At 39.4% G+C, this 24534-nt stretch overlaps 1 long non-coding RNA gene across 1 annotated transcript; it reads right to left on the minus strand.

Annotated features, from left to right (window-relative positions):
- Positions 1 to 10777: 10777 nt before the first annotated feature.
- LOC123590755 lies at positions 10778 to 23957 on the minus strand. The gene is made up of 3 exons (XR_006708960.1): positions 23710 to 23957; positions 14518 to 14628; positions 10778 to 11416 (listed from the first exon to the last, which is right to left on the minus strand). It is a non-coding gene; the product is annotated as an uncharacterized LOC123590755 (long non-coding RNA).
- Positions 23958 to 24534: the final 577 nt, after the last annotated feature.

The raw sequence follows: 24534 nt of genomic DNA on the forward strand, positions 1-24534 counted from the left end.
GACACCCTAGGAATCCTTCCCCTGCCTTGTTTAGGATTACAGAAATAAAGATACAGATCAGGAAGGAAGGAAGTTAACAGTTTACTTAACACCCAGGAGGCAGATGGGGCTCAGAGGTGAACTAGTAGTAGTACCAGCACTGGCATGGGATCTGTGGTTGCCGCTTGTTGCCAGCAGAAAATCCAAATTTACAATTCTGTGTGAAATGGGGTGTGAATATATGACATCTTCTCAGTTATTAAATTTTTGATCTTTAGCCTGTGCCTGAATCACAGAATTTTAAAGCTGGAAAATATTTTATACATCAGCCAACAAATTTTTATTTAATTTTTACCATCAGCCTCTATACTAGTGCTGTTAGGGACTGAAGATGTATAAGCCTTGTCCTTAAGGGTTACAAGTGTAATGGTAAAGGCAGTAAATAAACAAGCAAATGCCATCCAGTGTGCAATAACAGTGGAAGAGCATGTGTGCTCTGAGGACAGAGATGCAAAACGGTCACCTCTACTTGGAGGTCAGTGAGGGCTTGAAAGACAGGAAGTAGCAGCCGATCTTGCAGAATAGGGAGTTTTTCGGGTAGGCTGGGTGACGGTGGAGATAGAAAAGGGAGGCCCAGGCAGTTGGAAAGCCCATGCAGGAAGGTGGGATTGTACTGGGTGTCCAGCTACTGCAAATATGCTTGTAGCATGTGGTGTGAGGGGCACCGTAGTTGCTCCATAAATCCTTGAATGAATGACTGACTGACTGAATGAATGAATGATGGTGGTGGGGAGTGGTGAGAGACGAAGGTGAAGAGGTTATGTGGTGGGCAGACATTAACACTAAGGAATGTGAATGTTACGCTGTAAGAGATGAAGGAGGGTAAGGTGGAGGGCCACTGGAAGCAGCAGGGTTATAGGATCAGATTTATGTTTTTAAAATAACTTGAGCAGCAGTGAGAAGGAGGCAGAGAACTAATTAGGCTACTAGAGTAATTCAGTGAACAATGATGAATGCCTAAGACCGTGGAGATGGGAACAGCGAGAAAGGAATGGACTTGAGCACTAGTTATTATTTATATTTTTATTTATTCCAGTTTTATTGCAATATAATTGACACAAACCTTTGTATGAAAGTGTACAACATGATGATTTGGTATATGTATATGCTGTGAAATCGTTACCACAAGAAGTCTAGTTAACATCCATCACCTCCCGTAGTTTCAAAATTTTCTTCTTGTGATAATAACTTTTAAGATCTACCCTTTTAGCCACTTTCAAATATACAATACAGTGTTGTTAACTACAATCATGCTGTACATTATACCCCCAGAACTCACTTATCTTATAACTGGAAATTTGTACCTTTTGATCACTTTTACCTAATCCCCCACCCCTCATCTTTCCACCTCTGGCAACCACCAATCTAATCTTTGTTTTTAGGAGTTTGGTTTTCTTTAGATTCTACATATAAGTGTGATTACATGATATTTGTCTTTGTCTTAGTATATAATGCCCTCAAGGTCCATCCATGTGGTTGCAAATAACAGGATTTTCTTCTTTTTATGGCTACATGATATTCCACAATGTGTGTGTGTGTGTGTGTGTGTGTGTGTGTGTGTGTGTGTGTGACAATGTCTTTATCCATTCATCCATTCACTTAGGCTGTTTCCATGCCTTGGCTATTGTGAATCATGTTGCAATGATCATGGGGGTGCAGAGATTTCTTTGAGATCATGATTTCGTTTCCTTCAGATATATACCCAGAAGTGCAATTGCTGGATCACATGGTAGTTCTATTTTTAATTTTTTGAGGAACCTCTACCCTGTTTTCCATAGTGGCTGCACCACTTTGTGTTCTCACCAGCAGTGCACACGTGTTCCCTTTACTCCACATCCACACCAGCACTTGTTAGTGCTTGTCTTTTTGGTGATAGCCATTCTAACAAGTGTGAGGTGATACCTCATTGTGGTTTTGATTGGCATTTTCCTGATTAGTGATGTTGAGCATCTTTTCCTGTACCTGTTGGCCATGCATATATCTTCCCTGGAAAAATGTCTATTCAGTTTCTCTGACCTTTAATACAAAAAAAAAAAAAAATTCTTTTTGTTACTCAGGTATATGAACTCTTTATATATTTTGGATATCAATCCCTTATGAGATATATGGTTTGCAGATATTTTCTCTCATTCCATAGGATGCTTTTTTTTTTTTTATGTCATTGATGGTTTTCTTTGTAGAAGTTTTTTAGTTTGATGTAGTCCCATTTGGATTATTTTTGCTTTTTATGTCGTTGCTTTTGTTGTCAAATCCAAAGAAATCATTGCCAAAACTAATGTCAAGAAGTTTACCCTCTATGCTTTCTTTTAGGATTTTTGTAGTTTCGGGTTTTACATACAAGTTTTTAATCCATTATGAATTGATTTTTTGTGTATGGTATAAAATAGGGGTCCAGTTTCATTCTTTGGCATGTGGCTGTCTGGTTTTCTCAACACCATTAATTTTTTAAAGTTTATTTATCTGAGAGAGAGAGAGAGAGAGAGAGGCAGAGAGACAGGGAGAGAGAATCCCAAGCTGGCTCTGCGCTGTCAGCACAGAGCCCGTCACGGGGCTTGAATTCACAAAGCGTGACATGATGGCCTGAGCAGAAATCAAGAGTGGGATGGTTAACGGACTGAGCTGTCCAGGTGCCCCTCAACACCATTTATTAAAGAGACTGTCCTTTCCCCATTGTATAGTCTTGGTTCTTTTATCATAAATTACTTGACCATGCATGCATGAGTTTATTTCTGGATTCTCTATTCTGTTGCATTGATCTATGTGTCTGATCTTATGCCAATACTATACTGTTTGGATCACTATGTACTTTATACTATGTCTTGAAACCAGGAAGCATGGTGCTTCAGCTTTGTTCTTCCTTTTCAGGATTGCTTTGGCTATTCAGGGTCTTTTGTGGGTCCATACAAATTTTAGGATTTTTTTTCTATTTGTGAAAAATGCCGTTGGAATTTTGATAGGGATTGCATTGAATCTGTAGATTGCTTTGGGTAGTATGGACATTTTAATGATATTCTTCCATTCCATAACACAGAATACCTTTCCATTTATTTGTGTCTTCTTCAATTTCTTTCATTGGTGTCTTATATCTTTCAACATACAGATCTTTTTCTTTTTGATTACATTTATGTATAAGTATTTTGTTCTTTTTGATTCAATTGCAAATGGGATTTTTTCTTAACTTTCTTTTCTTATGGTTTGTTATTAGTGTATAGAAACACAACTGATTTTTGTATATTGATTTTGCATTCTGCCACTTTATTGAATTTATTAGTTCTAAGAGTTTTGTTTTGTTTTTTGTTTTTTGTTTTTTTTTGGTCGAGTCTTTAGGGTTTTCTATATAGAATATCATGCCAACTTCAAATACAGTTTTACTTCTTCCTTTCTGATTTGGAGGCCTTTTATTTCTTTTTCTTGCTTAATTGCTCTGGCTAGGACTTCCAGTACTATGCTGAATAAAAGTGGCAAGAGGGACATCTTTGTCTTGTTCCTGATCTTAGAGGAAAAGGTTTCAGCTTTTCACCATTGAGCATAATGTTAGCTGTGGGCTTGTCATAGATAGTCTTTATTATGTTGAAGTTCATTGCCTCTATACCCACTTGGTTATGAGTTTTTATCATGAATAAAACTTTTATTTGAATTTTGTCAAATGCCTTTTCTGGATCTATTGAGATGATCGTATGGTTTTTATCCTTCATTTTGTTACTGTGGTATATCACATCAATTGATTAACAGATGTTGAACCATTCTTGCCTCCCACTTGATCATGATTATGTGATCCTTTTAATGTGTGAATTTGGTTTGCTAATATTTTGTTGAGGATATTCGCATCTATATTCATAAGGAGTATTGACCTATAATTTTCTTTTCTTGTAGTGCCTTTATTGTTTTTGGTATCAAGGTAATGCTGGCCTCATAAAATGAGTTTAGAAGTGTTCCCTTGTCTTCTATTTTTTGGAAGAGTTTGAGAAGGATTGGTGTGAATTCTTTGGTAGAATTCACCAGTGAACTTATCCAGTCTTGGACTTTTTTTTTTTAACTTTTTTTTTTGTTTATTTATTTTGAGAGAGAGCGAGAGCACAAGCAGGGGAGGGGCAGGGGGTGGGGTGGGAGAGAATCCCAAACTGCTGTCAGTGCAGGGCTTGATCTCATGAACCGTGAGATCATGACCTGAGCCAAACCAAGAGTTAGACACTTAACCGACCCAGGGCCACCCAGGTGACCCTGGCCTTTGATTTTTGTTTGTTGTAAGGTTTTTTTTTCTCCCCCTTAACGTTTATTTATTTTTGAGACAGAGAGAGACAGAGCATGGATGGGGGAGGGTCAGAGAGACAGGGAGACACAGAATCTGAAACAGGCTCCAGGCTCTGAGCTGTCAGCACAGAGCCTGACACGGGGCTCGAACTCATGGACTGCGAGATGGTGACCTGAGCCGAAGTCAGAGCTTAACTGACTGAGCCACCAGGTGCCCCTGTTTGTTGCAAGGTTTTTGATTACTGACTCAATCTTCCTACTAGCAATTGGTCTGTTTAGGTTTTCTGTTTCTTTATGATTTAGTCTTGGAAATTTGTTTTTTTTTTTTTTTTTTTTTTAGTAATCCATCCATTTCTTATAGGTTGTCCAATTTGTTAGCATATAATTGTTCATAGTAGTCTCTTACGAGCGTTTGTTATTTAGGATATAGAATTGGTAGAGGAAGTGAGAGAAAGGGAAGAATCTAGGATGGCAACCCAGGGTTTTGGCTTGGAGTCTGGGTGAAGCAGATTGTGAGGGAAGGGTAAAGGACATAGTGGAGTCTGTGGGACTTCCAGGTGGATGTCAAGCAGGCATATGGATACATGAGTTTGGGTTTAGGATCACAAGACTGAATGAAAGTAACCCAGAGAGTCCTTGGAAGAGTGTGTGATTGAGAGAACGAAGGACTCTGGTGAGCAGTGGGGTGCTGGGAAGGGGGAGAAGAGAAGCTAGGCAAGAAGTGGAAGGGAAACTAACAGGGGGACATGGCATAGAGGATAGGGAAGGGGACAGCAAAGTATGGGCTAGAGTCTCCTCTAACAGCATCAGAAACCTAGGCTGCCTGGATTTTTTTTTTTTTTTTAACGACTCTTGTGTTTTCTTGCTGAGTGTTTATTTATTCAATGCTCTTCTTAGTGTTTAGTGAAGTTTTTTCTTGCAAGAGCTAAATCCCTAGAGTCTCGTTCCGTAAACAGAGGCTGGCTGCGGTTGTAGTGGAAATGGGCCCCCGCTGCCAGGCTCTCGCTTCCAACCTGGCTCACGACTGTGATCTCACTGCCTTGGTTAATGCACCGCTCTGATGGCTTTTTCTCATCACAATCGTTTGTTGTCCCTTTCTTCATCCCCTCCTCCTCGGGCTCCCCACTGCCTACATAATAATTTGCTAGCCTGGCATTCAGGGCCCTGAAATCTGATCCCAACTCCTCTTTCAGCTTTATTTGTCAGAACTTGCCTACATTTCCACTAAGCCAGACTCAGATACATTGAAACACATTTCCAGTCCCTCCATATTGCCACCAGAATTCTTTCCATCCTTTAGGGTCAAGACTGAACTGTCCTTCATTCAACTTTCCCTAATTCTTCAAGGCCAGAAAAATTGCTTTACTTTTCTGAACTTCTATAGCCGCTAATATATTCTCTGTTCTTTTGCAGTGATTTTGAATCAGTTTTATTTCTTCTAGGCCTGTTAAGGTAGAAAGGTCTTATTTTCCTTGTTTTCTCCCCAGAGCGCCATAAAATGTCCTGTATATATACAGATGCTGCATGAATATTGAGGAATAGTTGAGTATACAAAAACCCTTAGGAAGTGGCTTAAGTGGGGGTATTATGGTCTGAATATCTGTGTACCTCGAAGCTCATATGTCAAAATCTTAATGCTTGATGTAATAGTAAGTTGAGTCTTTGGGAGGTGCTTAAGCCATGAGAATGGAGCCCTCATGAACGAGATTAGTACCTTATGAAAGGGGCTCCAGAAAGATCCCTAGCCCCTTCCACCATGTGGGGGCACCATGGAAAGTGTTGGCTGTGAATCAGGAAGAGGGCCCTTGCCCTACCATGCTGGTGCCTTGTTCTTATACTTCCCAGCTTCCGGAACGGTGAACAATAAGTTTCTATTGTTGATGAGCTACTCAGTCTATGGTATTTTGTTATAGCAGCCCAACATACTAAGACATGGGGGCAGCAGCAAAATGAGTATGTTTTTTCCAAGCTAGACGTAAAGGATTGGAGAGACGCTGGGAGGAGCAGTCCTCTGATGCAGTTTGGGTGCCTGCAGAAAAGAACAAAGAGGTATATCTGGGGACTATCAGAGGATGAGAACCGGGATTGGACCCGCCTGGAGGTCAAACCTAAAGCAACATTGTGCTAAGAGCTTGATGATGTATACGTCATGCCAAGTATGTGTAAGGACTAGTCTTCATGGGATTTGCCTGACTTGAGTACAGTTTGTGTTCCTCATCTTCATAAGCTACAGCATTTGAAAGTCTTAGGTGCTGTAAATTCAGTGTCCACTGTGGAGCAAGACGATAGGCACTTTTCACTCATTATTTCTGATCCTCAAAAATAACCCTTCAAGATAGGTATTATTATTATCCACCTTTTACAGGTGAGGAATATGAAGTTCATTGAGCTTAAATGCCTCACTCAGGGCCACAAAGGTACTAAGTGGTAGAAATAGTATTTAAATTGGCTTCTCAACCTTGCAGGTCCCTCGGTTGAGGGAGGATTGGTGGGGGTTGGGAATGAAGAGTGGGTTGAGACCTGGGATGCTATGAGGACCTGTGATGAGGTGAACAGACACAGAACCAGGTTTTGTGGGGCTGATGTGTTTACAATTTGGGGGGGCCCTTTAAGAGAAAAGCATGCAAAATTATGTACAAAGTTGCCCATTTAGATACTTATTTAGGGTGACAAAACGAATTGCAATGAACTATTGATGCTTTGGAGATTCAGATACTTTCTTCTGATATATTTTTAGGCAATTTTCCAGAATTTTACACAGAAATCCTTCCCGATTGCCACCTGGCTTCACCTCCCACCAAGATCCCTCTACAACTCCCAGTAACTCCCAGAGCCCTGAAAGTGATGGGTCCTGCGGCTGCAGCTTTGTTAGTCTCCCCATGAATCACCTTTGGAGGTGACTACAGCGTGGGTTGAGGGATGGGGTGGAGATCAGAGTTGAGATAGAAGGATCAAAAGAAGGATATGGATTCTACACACTACCTGATGAAAAAAAATGAAGGGAGTAGAGACAGAGTGTGGGGAGAAATGATGTGTTATTTTTCAGGTCTTATTGAAAAAATGCCCCACATCAAAACCACCATGTTAAAATGTGGTGTCCCCCTTTCCACCATGGTGGACTGTAGCTGATGAGTAGGTGTTGTGCTTGAAAAGCCCTCAACATCTTGTCTCCAGAGTCAAGGACATGGTTTAAGGAAAGGGATACCTGGCAACTCTGAGTTTTGAAAATGAAACAGTCTATCAGCAACAGTTTTACTCTTTGAATTTTCTTTATTGCAACCACCCATTGAAGAAATGGTTGTGTGCTCGTGAGAAAGAGAGGCAGAGGAGAGGGAGAGAGAGGGAGAAAGAAGGAGCTTGTAATGGAAGAAACCCATGCTTCACTATCTGAATAATTTTTATTTTTCTATGACTTTTTAGATTGGCTGCTAAATCTTGTCTTAAACTAAATATGAAAAAATCATTGATATTGATGAGGGCAATTATTCCTAATACCGTTTTACATTTGGTTATTTCTCTAAAGGCCAAGGATGCTATGAGGAAATATCTAGGGCAGATTTCCTTAACAAAGGAGACAGTTGAAGGTGGTCTAGGCCAAGAAAGCTGGACCTTTCCCTGTTTAGTGCACCCTCCCTCCGTGGTTGTCTGTAAGTTTAATGATAGGCAGACTGATATTCTCTCAAAGACCTGTGAGCTAGCTGGTGTGGAAGGTCTGGCACAAAGGATGAATCTCTTAGAAGGGAGAGGGGTGGATGATAGTCCCCATGATACAACCTAGTGAATGGAGTTGATTGATGACAATAGGAAAACAGAAGACCTATGTGAGTAGATGTAATAAGCCTTGGGTATAGCTGACTTGCAATTCCCAGAAATTTAGTAACAAATTTTCCATAAGTTTTAATAAAATTTTCAAATATATATATTTATATATAAATGTTTTACTCTAATGTTATTAGAGAAGGGTTATTACTTATCAGTCTTTAACAATTTAGAGTGACTTATTTTATTAGATCCCTTCCAGATGGTAACTGTGGAACTTAATTTTTTCTAAAAAGGAGTAAAGGTAGAGAGATGGAGGTAGAGTCTGGCCTGAGGAGCAGGAGAAGTGGGGTGCTGTTGGGGCCCAAGTATGTTGAGTCTTTAAGTGGGGGTACTGGGTGGCACTTTACTAATGAGTAACTGAAGGAAGACCGAGGAAGCTGTTGAGGACAAATACAGCCTCACACACTTTTTGCTGAGGGACACCTTGCGTAGGGGCTGTGCTCAGAATGGAGCAAGTAGCAGAAATGCAGGTGGAAAGGTGTGGTGGGTAGAATAGTGGCCCCCTGATCCCTGGCATCTGTGAATATGTTAAAGTATATAGTAAAAAAGACTTTGCAGAGGGAATTAAGATTATGAACTTTAAAATAGGGAGATTGTCCTGGATTATCCAGATGGGCCTAATGTGATCACATCATAATCGCATGAGCCTTTAAAAGTGGAAGAGAAAGGCAGGAAAATGAGTCAGAGAGATGTGGCTGAAGAAGAGACAGGGGAGACTTGAAGCTTGAGAAGGCCTCAAACTTGGCTTTGAAGACAGAAGAAGGAGGCCATGAGCCAAGGAATGTGGGCAGCCTCTAGAGTGAGGAACAGCACTCAGATGACGGCCAGCAAGGAAATGAGGACCTTACTGCTACAACTGCAAGAAACTGAATTCTTCCAACAGCCTGAATGAACAAGGAAACGAGTTGCCCCTAGAGCCTCCAGAAAGGAATGAAGCCCTGTCTTGATTTTAGCCTGGTGAGACCGTGTCAGACTTCTGATCTACAGAGCTAGAAGATCATAGATTCGTTTTAAGTCACTAAGTTGATGGTAATTTGTTACTGCAGCATTGGGAAACGAATACAACAGGTAGGGCGCTACTTAATTTCTTATGTCAGTGGTCCTTCATTTTTTGAACATACAACTCGCCCTTTGAGAACCTGATGAAGGCTACAGATCTATCTAAAAGAATTCAAATACACATGCAACTGAATACAATTTCGAGCAGTTCATGAAGGCACCAAAGCACATCTTATGGGCCCAGGTTCAGAACCTTTGCAGGTGGTAATGTTCAGAGGAGATGAGCAGGGTAAAAGGAGGCTTCCTAGTGATAGCTTGGTCATCTCCCACCAAGGCTGTCACGGTAGCCAGGAAAGCACTTGGCTGGGTTGCACTGAACTAATTCAGTTGTAATGATACGAATTTCCTAGACAGCGAAGCTGATCTAGCTGTGATCACCCCAGCCCGATCTTTTACTGACTCCTTGGGATGAGGCCACACTGTTGAGTATGACAGTCAGTCTTTACCAGATAGCGGCTGGTATCTAGTGATCTCAGGATCACTCCAAAAATTAAAATGCACAAGTCACTAGGAGCGGGTATTGATTTTACTCCCCAGAGACTATGCACAGGAAAAAGCTCCCATATTCCTTAGTAAATTAAATTTACTACAAGTTAGTGATAATCTTGTCTTAGAGATGATTAATGTTATGTAGGCATCTCATTTGTTTAGAGCAGTCTTGTTCAATGGGAATATAATGTGAGCCATTTAGGAAATTCCAATAACCGTATCAAAAAAGGTAAAAGGAAAAGGTAAAATTAATTTTAATGATATATTTTATATAATCTAATATATCAAAAATATCATTATTTCAACATGTAATCGATATAAAAATGTCAATGACATTTTTTTTTTTGTCAAATTAAGTCACAGAAATCTAGAGTGGAGATTATACTTAGAGCACATTCTTAATTCAGACTAGCCACATTTCAAGTTCTTAGTGGCCACACATGGCCACACCATATTAGTACAGTTTTAGAGAATAAGGAAGCATTGAAATAGAATTTTTGAGGCATAAATATTATTTAATTACACATATATACACATATATGAAAAAAGCCTCCAAGGCTGTTATGTACAGGAATGATTGTCACTCACTACTCCCTTTGATCATATATACAGTGACACCATTGGCAATAATGTGCGAAGGAAGAAAAAGAATACCTAAAGATTATTTTTTCAGTAGGTTTTAATTTAATCTGGTTGACCTAAAGAAATATGTGACCTTTTCTGTACATAATAGGCCTTTAATATACATCTGTTTATTTTTTCCTATTAAAAACAGAATTTTAGTATTGGAAAAGACTTTTACAATCCTTTATTTCATCTTTTATTTTTTTAATTTTAATTAAAATTTTTTTCATGTTTATTTATTTTTGAGAGAAAGAGAGACAGAGCCTGAGTAGGGGAGGGGCAGAGAGAGAGGGAGACACAGAATCTGAAGCAGGCTCCAGGCTCTGAGCTGTCAGCACAAAGCCTGACACAGGGCTCAAACTCATGAACCACAAGATCATGACCTGAGCTGAAGTTGGACGCTTAGCCAACTGAGCCACCCAGGCGCCCCTAAAATCATTTATTTTTAAAAGTGAGGAAGCACAGATTAGAAGATGGATAGAAAACAAGGAATCTAAGGCCTAGAAGTCTCATAATAATGTGTTCAAGGTCATAAAGCTCATTAATACAGAGCCAAGAGTCAAACCTACCCTTTTATAGTCCAACGCCCGTGCTGTTTCTAATATGCCATGCAGCCTCTGTCAGGCTGGGGAAGGAGAGGACTACGAAGGACTTGTTGAAGTACTCGTGGATGATCAGTGAAGTGGCCACGGGAAGGAGGGGTGAAGGGTAAGAGAATGAGCAAAGGAAAGAGTAGACTTGTAGTATAAGTGGGGAAATGTGGTTGGATGAAGTGTTAGAGTTAGTAGGGTGGTTTTTTCCACCCTCCATGGGTTGATGGCTTGGAGGCCCAACCTTGACAGCCAGCCAGGCAAGTGGGCTTTGAGGAGGTGGAAGAGGAACACATTGGTGAGTTGCTTGATTCCTTTAAAGGGAAGCTGTGCCATAGGGCTGGTTACACAATCTTGGCCCATGTGCTCTTTCCTGCCTGGGATTCTGACGATGGTGAGAACAAAGTGAGGGTTAAAGGCATATGCCCTCTATTCACACGACATCGTTGAGCCTCTGGTATCTGCTGTCTTCTCCTTGCATACATCTCTTCGTGATGTTCAGTTTCACACCCAGAGGTTTAGCTTTTCCTTGTTTCTTTGTGCTAAAGTTAACAAAGGCAGAAAATTTTTTTCTTGTGGGATGAAAATATGTGAATGAAACAAAGATACACTCTGGGGGGAAGATAAACACAACACCAGTCTTTAAGACAATGATAATGACAGAGGTGCATGGATATAAATTTGGTTATCCCCAGGGCATAATATTTCTGCTGCAGCCTGCTCCTGGGTGACAGACCAGCTACAGGTTTTAGGGATGCACCGTGCTTTTTTCAAGTTCCCAAACACATTGTTCCAAAGCATAGCTGCCAAAAAAGGGGGGAGGGCAGCAAAGTCCAAATAGAAAATCCACATAATGAAAACCATAAACGTGAAGGGTGCTTATAGTTCTATGGACTTCCACCTAAAATTATTTTGGGAAAAGCACCAATTTCAGGAAATATAGATAGGCATGAATGATGGTTATGACTATTTTTTTTTTAATGAGTATTATCAGTGGTTTAAAAAAGCTGTGAACTCTCTTGGTTAGGTTGTGGAAAAACAGGAATTCTCATCTATTGCTGGAATGATTGCCAAATGATATAATCCCTACAGAAGAGAATTTGGCAATATCTGTGAATTTACCCTTTTACCAAATTCTGCAGGAATTTATCCTGAAGAAAGATCTCCAAATAGTACCAAATTACACATGTGGATTATACAGGGCAATGTATTTGTAACTGAAAAGTGTTGGAGATTATCTAAATCTGTATACATAGGAGACTGAATACACAATAAAGTCATGTACACATAATAAAGTACTAGGCAGCTTTTATGGAGTGATTTTCAGGATTTACTGCTCAGTGAGAAAAGTAAAGAGCAAAAGAGAATATATATCATACGCTACTTTCTGGGTAAGAAATAAGGGGAAATAATATACATATATCTGTTCATTTTTACTAAAATATACATTGGAAGAACAAACTGGAAACTAATGACATTTGCCTACAGGAGAGAATGACACTTCTCTGGATAAGCATTTGTATATAGCTTTGACTTTTGGAACCATGTAAATATCTAACATTTATAAAATAAAGTAAAATCAACAAGTTTGGGGAGAAATCCTAAAACTGAATACAAACAGAAATAAAGGAACTGAACTGTACATCAAATGGATAATCATATAGAATAAAAAAGAACTGGGGCGCCTGGGTGGCTCAGTTGGTTAAACGTCCAACTTTGGCTCAGGTCATGATCTCATTTGTGGATTCGAGCCCTGCATCGGGCTCTGCGCTGACAGCTCAGAGCCTGGAGTCTGCTTCGGACTCTGTGTCTCCCTCTCTCTCTGCCCGTCCCCTGCTCACACTCTGTCTCTCTCTCAAAAATAATAAATAAACATTAAAAAAAATAACAGCTGAAAGACAACCCAATTGATACATGGGTGAAGGATTTTAACAGATTATTTCTCTAAGAAGATATACAAATGGCAAATAAGCACATGAAAAGATGCTCTACATCATTAGTATTAGGGAAATGCAAATCAAACCCACAATGAGATATCACCTCACTCCCACTAAGATGGCTATCATAAAAAAGAATGGACAGTAACAAGTGGTGGCAAGAATGTGGAGAAATTGGAAGTCACATTGCTGGGGGTGGATGTAAAATGGTGCAGCTGCTTTGAAAAACGGTTTGACAGCTCTTCAAAATGTTAAACGTGGATGGGGCACCTGAGTGGCTCAGTCAGTTAAGCGTTGGACTTCAGCTCAGGTCACGATCTCGCGGTTCATGGGTTTGAGCCCTGTGTGGGGCTCTGTGCTGACAGTTCAGAGCCTGGAGCCTGCTTCGGATTCTGTGTCTCCCTCTCTCTCTCCCCCTCCCCCACCCACACTGTGTGTATCTCTCTCTCAAAAACAAATAAACATGAAAAAATTTTTTTAAAAAAGTTAAACATGGAGATACTATATGACCCAGCTACCACTCAAGAGAAATGAAAATGTAAGTCTACCCTACACAATAACTGGTACACAAATGTTCATAGCAGCATTATTCACAATAGCCAAAAAAAGGAAACAACCCAAATGTCTACCAACTGATGAATGGATAAATAATATGTGTTACACCCATATAATGGAATATATTTGGCAATAGAAAGCAATGAAGTACTGCTACATATACAACATGAATGAGTCTTGAAAACATTTTGTAAATAAAAAAAGCCAGACACAAAGACCACGTATCATAGCATTCCATTTATATGAAATATTCAGAATAGGCAAGTCTATAGAGACAGAGAGCAGATTAGTGGTTGCCTAAGGCTAGGGAGGATTGGGGGATTGATAAGGGGTGACTAGGCATAAAGGGTGTCTTGGGGTTATGAAAATGTTCCAAACTTGTGGCGATGTTGTATAACTTTGTGAATATACTAAAAATCATTAAATTGTACACTGTCAATGCGTGAATTGAGTGCACAGTATGCTATAATTTATTTTTAAAAGGAGATTTTAATTGCTTATGTATCTAAAAACATGGAAGGATAAATAATAAAAATAAATGGTTATTTACATAGTGAGGGAAGGATAAGACAGGAAGGATGGGGTAGAAGCTAGATTTTTCTCTGATAGTTCTTGTTTTATAGACTTGACTTTAGAACCACGTAAATATTTTATATGAGTTGTAAAACAAAGCTACATTAAAAATGCAATCTCTAAAAACTAAAATCAAGATTAAACAAATTAACCTAACTGTATTGAGTTGGTGGCATAACCACACATGTGGACCCTCTCTAAGTGACTTTAAAACACAGTAATATACTACACATCCTTATTGAAATATACCCTAATGCCAAAAAGACTTACCAAAAGGCTCCCATACCCCCAAAACAACAACAAAAACCCCAAACTGCTTTCAGTTAATCATATTGTGGTTGTAGTGCCAAGACTGTATTCTGAGAGTTGTTTTTATATGGTGGGATAAAGCAAATGAGTAATTATGTGGATTTTAGGCATGGGGAAAAGGAGATACAGATGTGAGACTGATGAAGGTAGTTCTGATTTTGAATTGGACATATGTGTTATATCTTTAGAACACCACATTTCTTAGCTCCACCCACTAGAAAGGTCTAGAAACCATAAACCAACCACCCAGTAGCAATAAACACCCTTACCAGATTGTGGCCTCTAAAATACCATTTCCCATTGAAAAGAACCAGTGTTCCTTGGAGAAGTGGCTGATTCCAGGTCTGCTGCAGGAAATGTTGAAGATGAGTCTGGAGCAACTTGTCATTTAGAAAGCAAGGAAGTTAGCAAAAACTTAGAGCATTGTGTCAAAGATGAGGGGCACCTGGGTGGCTCAGTTGGTTAAGTGTCGACTCTCGATTTCTGCTCAGGTCATGATCTCCTGATGTATGTACACACCACTCACCTATAAAATATTCTTGCCAAAGACATTGGACCTGAATCTGATTGTGCTCCTAGATTTAAGTATCAATTCACAGGAAATAGAGGGAACAAAGAAATGTGTGTGTGTGTGTGTGTGTGTGTGTGTTTAATGTTTATTTATTTTTGAGAGAGAGAGAGACAGGGTACCAGCAGGGGAGGGGCAGAGAGAGAGGGAGACACAGAATCTGAAGGAGACTCCAGGCTCTGAGCTGTCAGCACAGAGACTGACGTTGGGCTCGAACTCAATTACCGTGAGATCATGACCTGAGCTGAAGTTGGAAGCTTAACGACTGAGCCACCCAGGCACTCCCAAAGAAATGTGTTTAATAATATCTTGGGGATGTGATCAGCAAATCCAAGACTATGGGAAATTCTACTGCAGTATTGTCCTCGGACCCAGGCAAGGGGCCCCTGCTCTGACCCTCCTCTAGCTGTACCCCTCTAGATGGTGAGAAGTCCATGGACTTCCCAGGGGACACACTCCACCCAGAGTTGATGCCTCCCTTTCCAGACCATGTTCTGGCTACTCTTTCTCTCTCTCTCAAAAATAAACAAACATAAAAAAATGAACATGATGCTTTGTAACAAGGTCCTTTCACTCAAAAGTACATTTAGACTCTTATTTATAAAACTTTAAGTTGGTCTCAATTTTTAACCAATGTTGTAATAAACATTCTTGCACATGTATCTTTTCTGGTTTGATTACCACCTTTGGATATATTCTTAGAAGTATCATTGCTGATTCAAAGGTATGCATATTTAACATTTTGATACAGGTTGCCAAACTGTAATTCAGAAGGGCTGACCCTCTTTATACTCTGACAGAGCCCTATCTCCTATCTCTGCTAATAGCACCTTTTGTAAACTTGGCTAATCCAATGAAAACATGTTATCTCATTGTTGGGATTATTTATATTTCTTAACTAGCAAGAATAAAAATATTTTTCTATGCTTATTTGGTGTGTGTGTTTGTGTGTGTGTGTGATTTGCTTGTTCATGTTCTGTACCAGGTGTGGTTAGGGTGTTAAAGCTTTTTACTGACATGTAAGAGATCTTTGTATATTAATAACATACGCTTGTGTCATGTATTTTGCAAATATTTTCTCTTGGGTTGTTGTTTCAACTTTAACTATAAATGTGCGTGTAGGTGTGTGTGTGTGTGTGTGTGTGTGTGTGTGTGTGTAGCGGGGTGGGTGGGCAGGGTTTTTACCATGCAATAATTTTTAATTTTGTGTAGTTTAACCTAAAGTTTAATAGTATTGGGCTTTGGAGTCATGTTTAAGAAGCCCTTTCTGACCACAAGACTATCTACAGTTTTTGTTTTTTTAAAACCTCATGCATCTTGGGCATCCTCTTTTGTCAATATATATCTACCTCATTCTTTTTTACAGTTGCATAGTAATGAATTATATAAATGAGTTTTTTTTCAGTCTTCCCCCCCCCCCATTATTTTCCCAAGAAGCCTGTTTATACATTTTTTTCTTAATCATTCCCTCCATGAAATTTCAATACCACATATATACTGTATATCTATATATGTCAGGCATATTTGTGCTTTATGCATAAAAAATAGGTTTTTTTTTGTCCCCCACCTCCTGCCAAGAACCAATTTTCATCTCCTTGGTTGTGATATTGCCCCTCTGAGATTGCATGATATAGATACTCCATAACTTAATTATTCCACATGTGGGTAATATTTTTGATATTCCAGTGCTCTATTATCCATACTTATGTATATATATACATTTTGTTTCTACCGGATAAATTTCTAGAATTGAAAAGTTGTGTCAAAAGGTATTAATATTTAAAAATTTAGCAGATAATGCTAAAGATTGTGCCAGTAATATGTCAACCAATATATATTGAGAATCTGGCTTCAATTTTCACATTTAAGTCATAAATCTATTTGGAATTTATTCCGGAATGATGAATAAGGTAAAGATCTAGTTATTTTTCTCCCCCAAATCTAGCTCATTGTCCTTAAATATTAAACACTTTATCAAATTAACCTTTACTTGATTTACCATATATTAAACATGGCAAATACTCCTATTATACTCAGCCTTTGGATTCTGTTACACGGCTGTTTGCTCATACTCTATTACCACCCTATGTTTATTATTATTGCTTTATGTTTCAGTATCTGATTATATCCCCCTATTTTTTTGGTATTTTAGTGTTTTTTCTCTCACTGAACTTTGGAGTAATTCTGCCTAGGCAGAACAACAACAGGCAAACAACAACAACAAAAAGCTCTTGAAATACTATTGGGATTAAGATTGGGATTGTACTAAATTTATTAACTTAGTGAGAGCTGTGGAGTATTATTACAAAGTACATTATAGAGTAACAAATTTAAAATAAGGCATAGAAGAAACAGAAATAATGTTGACTTAATGAAATATACCTGTATTAGGATGTTTTCAGTAGTAAATGACAAAAGTCCAGATAAAACCCAAGTTTAAGCATAAAAGAGAGTTTATTGGGGGCGCCTGGGTGGCTCAGTCAGTTAAGCGTCAGACTTCGGCTCAGGTCATGATCTCACGGTCCGTGAGTTCGAGCCCCGCATCGGGCTCTGTGCTGACAGCGCAGAGTCTGGAGCCTGTTTCAGATTCTGTGTTTCCCTCTCTCTCTGCCCCTCCCCTGTTCCTGCTCTGTCTCTCTCTGTCTCAAAAATAAAAACATTAAAAAAAATTTTTTTTTTTTAAAAAGAGAGTTTATTGGCTCATTTAACTGAAAAGCCCAGTGGCAAAATAGTCTTTGGGCATGTTTGGATCCCTGGGCTCAAATAATGTCATCAGGATTTGGTTTCTATCTTCCAGGTTGGCTTTTTAAGCTTCAATTTTAAATAAGCTTCCATTTAGTAGCAAAGGTGGCCTGTCTACTCCATGCTTATATGGTCTTCAGCACCTCCAATATCAGATGAAGAGAGTCTTTTTCCTTATAGGGTTAGTGAAAGTATCAGTGATGGTTGTCATTGGCCAGATCTGGATCAAGTATAGGAGGAGGGGCAGGGTGGGGAGTTGGGAATCAGTTCCACTTGAACTACACAAGCTACAGCTGGGGAGAAGTGGTTTCTTGAAGGGATGTGGAATAACAAAAAAAAAAAAAAAAAAAAAAAAAAAAAAAAAGCAGGAATAATGTACTATAATACCTACTTACTTATAAAAAGAGGATTTTAAGGAAGCATTAAAAAATAGTACAAAGTTGAGGTGCGATTGGGTGGCTCAGTTGGTTAAGCATCTGACTCTTGGTTTCCACTCAGGTCATGATCTCATGGTTCGTGAGTTCAAGCCCTGCGTCTGGCTGGTCACTGACAGTGCAGAGACTGCTTGGGTCTCTCTCTCTCTCTCTGCCTCTCCCCCAACCCCCTCTCTCTAAATAAATAAACTTTAAAAATTAAAAAAAGAGAAATGTTACAAAGTTAAAGTTTTAAGACTATTTTCAGCATATCAAAAGTTACTTTGGGGCCATAAGGGTAAAAAGAAACCAAGTAACTACTTAGGAAAATATGTTGAGAGATTAAGGAAAATATTATCTCTGTTATCAATATTTGTTAGAATTATAATGCTGATTCTTGACAATGACTCTTCTCTCTTTTCTTGATCTCATTACTGTTTAGATCCTCCAAAGTCTTGGTTCATGAATTTATCCTTTTTTTTTTTTTTGCAACTCAGTCCTCTTCTTTTCTAGATTTTCCCCCTGTTGAGTAACTCCATTCCCTCCCTCCCTAAGCAAATCAAAAGCCTCTGAATTCTATGGTCTTTCATGCTCCTCTCCCTTCTAATCATTGGTCAACTATAAAGACACTGTTTAGTTGGAAGTCATTGATGATTTCCTTAATCACTACATCCAATGGCCTTCGATCCTCCTCCATGGCTTGCTGTTTCTATAGTATTTGACAAATACTGATGGACCTGTCTTGCTTGAAATGTGGATTTTTGGTTCCTATGTAACTCATTCTCCTGATGCCTCTCTTAGTTTTCTGATGACTTCTTCCGTGTTTACTCTGTTGGTTCTTCTTCCTTACCTTCTTTACATTTGGGTGATTCTCAAGGTTTTGGCTTCAAACTGTTTTTCTATTCACTATCTTGGCAGTCGCAAACACTACTTTCAGAAGAAAAATATGCACCTTCAATTTAGATGCTTCTGATTAGTTCTTTCCAACATCTGCATGATCCGATCTTAACTATCCATTATGAGAGCCCAGTGTAACTTCTAAAAATTTTTGTCTCTGAATCCCATGGTACCTTTTTTTTTTAAATGGTACTACTTTCAAACTTAGATTAATTAATTAAATATAAGACTTGACTTACTTTCTAGCCTATAAGCTTCTTTGAGAACATTTTCGAATTCAACCCTGTGTCTCAGGATGCTAGTGAAACACATGGTGTATTTATCAATCTGTTCAACATACATTAAGCATGTATTATATATTGTGCTAGGTGCTGGATAAGGGGTGAAAAAACATATTTGGTTTCTGCCCTCACAGAATTTATAGTCTTAAGAAATAACAAATACATATGGTGCTACATGTTTAATAAAACTTTGAGGGAATGAATCTTACATCTTTAACTCCTGTTTTATCCTCTCTCCCTTACATTTCCTGCACCCTTTGCCCAGATGATCCCACAGATTTCTCAAACTCAACAGCTGAATTAGATTCGTGTGCAGTGGACACCCATGACCAAGAAGTTTGTCCTGTGCTAAAAAAACTCAGAGTCAAGCACCTACTCTCTCCAAACCTTCTGATGATTTTAGCATTTATTAGTATTCAGTATTTAGTTACCACCTCCTCCTTCTTACCTAGGGGAAAAATTGGTATTATTCTCTTTGATTCTTTCCTCTTTCCTCATATTTAGTTCTTTTCATTCAAACACTTACCATTCTTGTTTAGGGCCTTTTATCTGTAGCAGAGGTTGAAAATTAGTGACCCATGGGACTGTATCTAGCCGGCCGGTTTTATTTGTCCTGTATAATATTCTTACAAATACGGTGTTCTTGTATCTCAGAAAAAATTTGAAAACCTGGCAACACGGAGTCTTCACTCATGCAAGAATTGCCTGGAGTTTTAGATGAGACATCTAAACTACCGCTAATCTCTACCATTCCTTATTCTTCTTACATCAAATTCATTTACTCATTTATGAAATCCTCTTAATCCTTAGTTTAGGCATGTGAGTTTGCAATCTGTGGCCTATGTGATCACCGGATATTAGTGCTAGAAGAGGTATTAAGAGATCAGCTTGTCTAACAGTCTCCTTCCTCCTCCTCTCTCTAAGAGATAAAGAATTGAGGCCCAAAGATCTTATATTACCTGACCAATGTTATACAGCGAATGTGTAACAGGATTCTATTATTTGCCATTAGACCCCTTCCTCACCTGGGTGGGGTGAGTCCCTAATCTAGACCTAGTGTCCCTTGAATTCCCCATCCAGAGCCCTCACATAGAATTTTCAGGTTCAAGGTCTCTGGGCTTAAAATTCTTGCTTTATCAGGCCCTGAGGCCTGAGTCCTTTATCAGGTAAACTACAGGTAAACTAATTCTCAAAAATTAAAATATCTGTCCCAACCTTCCTAGTCTTTTTCTTCTAGTGCTTACCTATACATCTCTCATTTTCCTGGGGTGTTTGTGTTATCCAAAACATACCCTAGGCATTCCAACCTTTTTGATTTGTTTAGTGCTGTCCTCTCACCTAGATTATCTTTCCCCAAACTCTGCCTGACATAGCTTTTCTACCCTTTAAAGTCTATTTGAATGCTATCTCTCCCATACAGTGTAGTAGTTAAGGTGGTTTTCAAGGGACAGAATCGGCTTGAAATCCTGGCTCTTGTCTTTACCAGCCATGTGACCCTGGACAATTTATCTGATCTCCGTAAACCTGTTTCCTCTTTTGTAAAAGGGGAGTACCATCCCCTTTTACAAAAGGTTAAACGTGATCCCACTGGTTGAAAGCCTTTCTGTGTATTGCAGGAATCCCATCTCACTTTTTTGCTTCAAACATTGTCTTGATTTATAGTTCCTCATGTTAGTTATTCTGGTATTCATCATACTAACTATTCATCTTACTAGTTTTTCATTAAATATCATAAACATGCAATTATGTTATAGTTATTCTTTCACAATAAATGAGGGCAGAAACTTTGTCTTACATGTGTTTCTATTTCTCACTGTACTTAATAAGAGCTTGTAATTACTGAGTTAATAAATAGGAATATAACCTTTCTGATGTTGCTAAATTCTATAAAAATAGAATAAACACAATAGTAATAGAGGAATCTCATATTATTCCCTTACCAGGACCTTGGGAAGAATTTTTCTCAGGTTTCTGTACCAAACTATACTTCTGTCTTTTTAAAAAAAATTTTTTTTAACGTTTATTTAAAAAAATTTTTTTCTTAACGTTTATTTATTTTTGAGACAGAGAGATAGAGCATGAACGGGGTGGGTCAGAGAGAGAGGGAGACACAGAATCTGAAACAGGCTCCAGGCTCTGAGCTGTCAGCACAGAGCCTGACGCCGGGCTCGAATGCACGAACTGCGAGATCGTGACCTGAGCTGAAGTCGGACGCTTAGGCGACTGAGCCACCCAGGCGCCCCTAACGTTTATTTATTTTTGAGACAGAGAGAGACACAGCATGAACGGGGGAGGGTAAGAGAGAGGGAGACACAGAATCCAAAGCAGGCTCCAGGCTCCGAGCTGTCAGCACAGAGCCTGACGTGGGGCTCGAACTCACGGGCCTCAAGATCATGACCTGAGCCAAAGTCGGAGGCTTAACCAACTGAGCCACCCAGGCGCCCTTACTTCTCTTAAACAACTTAAAAAAAAATCCTACAGACCATGTGAAACTTAGAACTATGTTTTGCTTTAGTTGCTAGGGACCTCAGACTAATTTGTGGTAGCATGCCTCTACCAATTACATAGGACCTTTTGGCATGATTATTTTGGGGGTATTAACATACCCTTGCCTTTATTTTCTTTGTTTTCCAATAACCTTTTACCTTTTCCTATCATTTTCTCCTATTATAGCATATATCTCTTTCTGAGCACACTCAATCTTTTCTGAGACTGGTGGGGGCATTGATAAATTATATGCATCTATAAGATACATTTAAAAAATAGTTCTCTCAGGTTGTTAGAGTATCAAATTTCTTTTGATCTTCTATTTCACAGAGAGCCATCATCTATCTCAAGGTCATCGGGAGAGCACTTCCCCAACTTCCTTCCTCACTTACAAAGTTAGTCACACCTTTAAAAGAGCAACATTATGGGGCGCCTGGGTGGCTCAGTCAGTAAAGCGTCTGACTTCAGCTCGGGTCATGATCTCACAGTTCATGAGTTTGAGCCCCCACATTGGGCGCTGTGCTGACAGCTCAGAGCCTGGAGCCTGCTTCGGATCCTGTGTCTCCCTCTCTCTCTGCCCTTCCCCAGCTCCCACTCTGTCTCTCTCTCTCTCAAAAATAAACATTAGAAAAAATAAAAGAGCAACATTTTATATGTCCTGAAAAATATATATTTGTCATGTGGAATACAGATAAGCAGAAAGCAGAATAGCAAAAAACAAAAAACCCACCATGTGGTAAGAACCTACATACCGCTGCTTTCATAACCCACTTTTCTCTCTTAACAATGTACTTTACATATCTTTTCTTATCATTAAATAGTCTTCTAAATAATTTTTAACGGTTCAAGGCATCCCACTGAATATGTATCAGGGTAATCAATCAGACTGCAACTCTACATTCCCTTCCTATAAAACCTGAAGATGCTCTTTTTTTCTTTCAATGTTTATTCATTTTTGAGAGAGAGAGAGAGAGAGAGAGAAAGTGCCAGCAGGGGAGGGGCAGAGAGAGAGGGCGACACAGGATCTGAAGCAGGGCTCCAGGCTCTGAGCTGTCAGCATAGAGCCAGATGTGGGGCTCAAACCCATGAACTGTGAGATCATGACCTGAGCCGAAGTTGGACGCTTAACTGACTGAGCCACCCAGGAGCCCCATAAAACCTGAAGATGCTTTTAAGGAAACTAATATAAGTGAACTTCTCTTATTTGCAACCATGTTATCCATGTCTAAGAAGTATGGGTATAATGCATTTCACCTTTCATTGGTGGACAAGCTGAAATGAACTCCATCCAGCTTAGTATGTGTGCAGTTTTGATTACTTCCTTTTGAGAACTTCCTAGAAGTACACTTCCTTAGTCAAAGTATATATATGTTTTAAGGATACAGAGTCCTAAAATGCCTGGGGGTGCCTATTTAACTGAGCCCTTGCCCAACACATATAGTATTTTCTTTTTAATCTTTGCCAATTTTTTTTTGCATACTCTTTTTTTAAAAATGTTTATTCATTTTGGAGAGAGCGAGTGTGAGCAGGGGAGGGGCAGAGAGTGAGGGGGACAGAGGATCTGAAGCAGACTGGGAGCCTGATGTGGGCTCAAACTCAGCAACTGTGAGATCATGACCTGAGCCAAAGTTGGATGCTCAAGCAACTGAGCCACCCAGGCTCCCCAATCTTTGCCAATGTAACAAGCATTTAATATTCCATTTATAATATTACTAATGTGACTGAGTACACATATTATTTGCCATATATATGTATTTTGAAATATCTTCCTTACTCTTGCCAACTTATAATAGATTTAAAATTATAAACATCCACAACCCCCTTTGACATCTTCCTACCAGGTTTCATTTCCTAAGCTATTTATGTACTTGATGTGTGGATCTTATCTCCTCCTATTTCTTTACAGAATCATTCAATCAGTTATTCTCTTTGTTGGCAGTATCTTTAACCTCTGACTACTAGTTGTTGTTGTTGTTTTTTTCTCTTGTACTAATAAACACCACTACGTCTCCTCTTCTTAAAGAAAAATCCTAAATTTTTTCTTTTCCTTGCCATTCGTCTCTGGCTACTGACCTTTATCTTTTCCTTTACAGCCAAACTTCTTGAAAGAATTGTCTTCATGTGCTGCGTCCGCTTCATCTCTGTCTCTTCAATTCACTACAAAACAAGATTTACATTCAGGTCTTTAAAAGCCTTCTCTGTTGCTAAGATTTTAACAACGATTACATCCTATGCATATTTATGAAAAAGCAGGGTACAAGATGATTTTCCCCAAATAAACTCAACTGTGTAAAAAACATTTGGGCTGAGAAAACAGTGATAGGTAATACCTGACAAATTGAAGTCACTGCTAGGTAGTGGGGAGGACGGGTGGCTTTTTTCTTTTTACTTACCTGAAAAAAATTTACTTTGATCTTAGAACACATTGCAATGTAATATTGGAATTATCAACTTAAATTTTCTACAAGGAAGAAGAAAACTTAGAGAAGTGACACGAGCCACTGGGCCACACTTACTTTCTTCTCCAGGAGGGCGTGACCCAGAGCCCCCCCTCCCCCCCCGGGGGGGGCAGGTGTCCCCGGCGCGGGCACGACTGGATGACCTCCTGAGAGGACAGTCTTGTCTTAGAAAGGCCCTCATGCCCCTCATGCTGATCCCAAATGACCTCTGAGCATCCCGGACTGTACTGCCTAACAGCTTCAAACCGCGGATAACCGCCAATCGCTTCCAGTTGCCCTGGCAACAGCCAGCAACCCTCGCCCCGCCTAACCCGGCGTCTGTAGGTCTTCCCAGAATGCTGCGCGCCTTCTCTCATTCTCTTCTGGTTCGGAGGGCTGACTCCTTCCGGAAGTAGATGCCTGTCAGTCTCCTGTGACTGCTGGCGAAGAGGAGTTTTTC

The sequence above is a fragment of the Leopardus geoffroyi genome, chromosome B4 (assembly GCF_018350155.1).
Source record: "Leopardus geoffroyi isolate Oge1 chromosome B4, O.geoffroyi_Oge1_pat1.0, whole genome shotgun sequence".
In the NCBI taxonomy this organism is placed as follows: Eukaryota; Metazoa; Chordata; class Mammalia; order Carnivora; family Felidae; genus Leopardus; species Leopardus geoffroyi.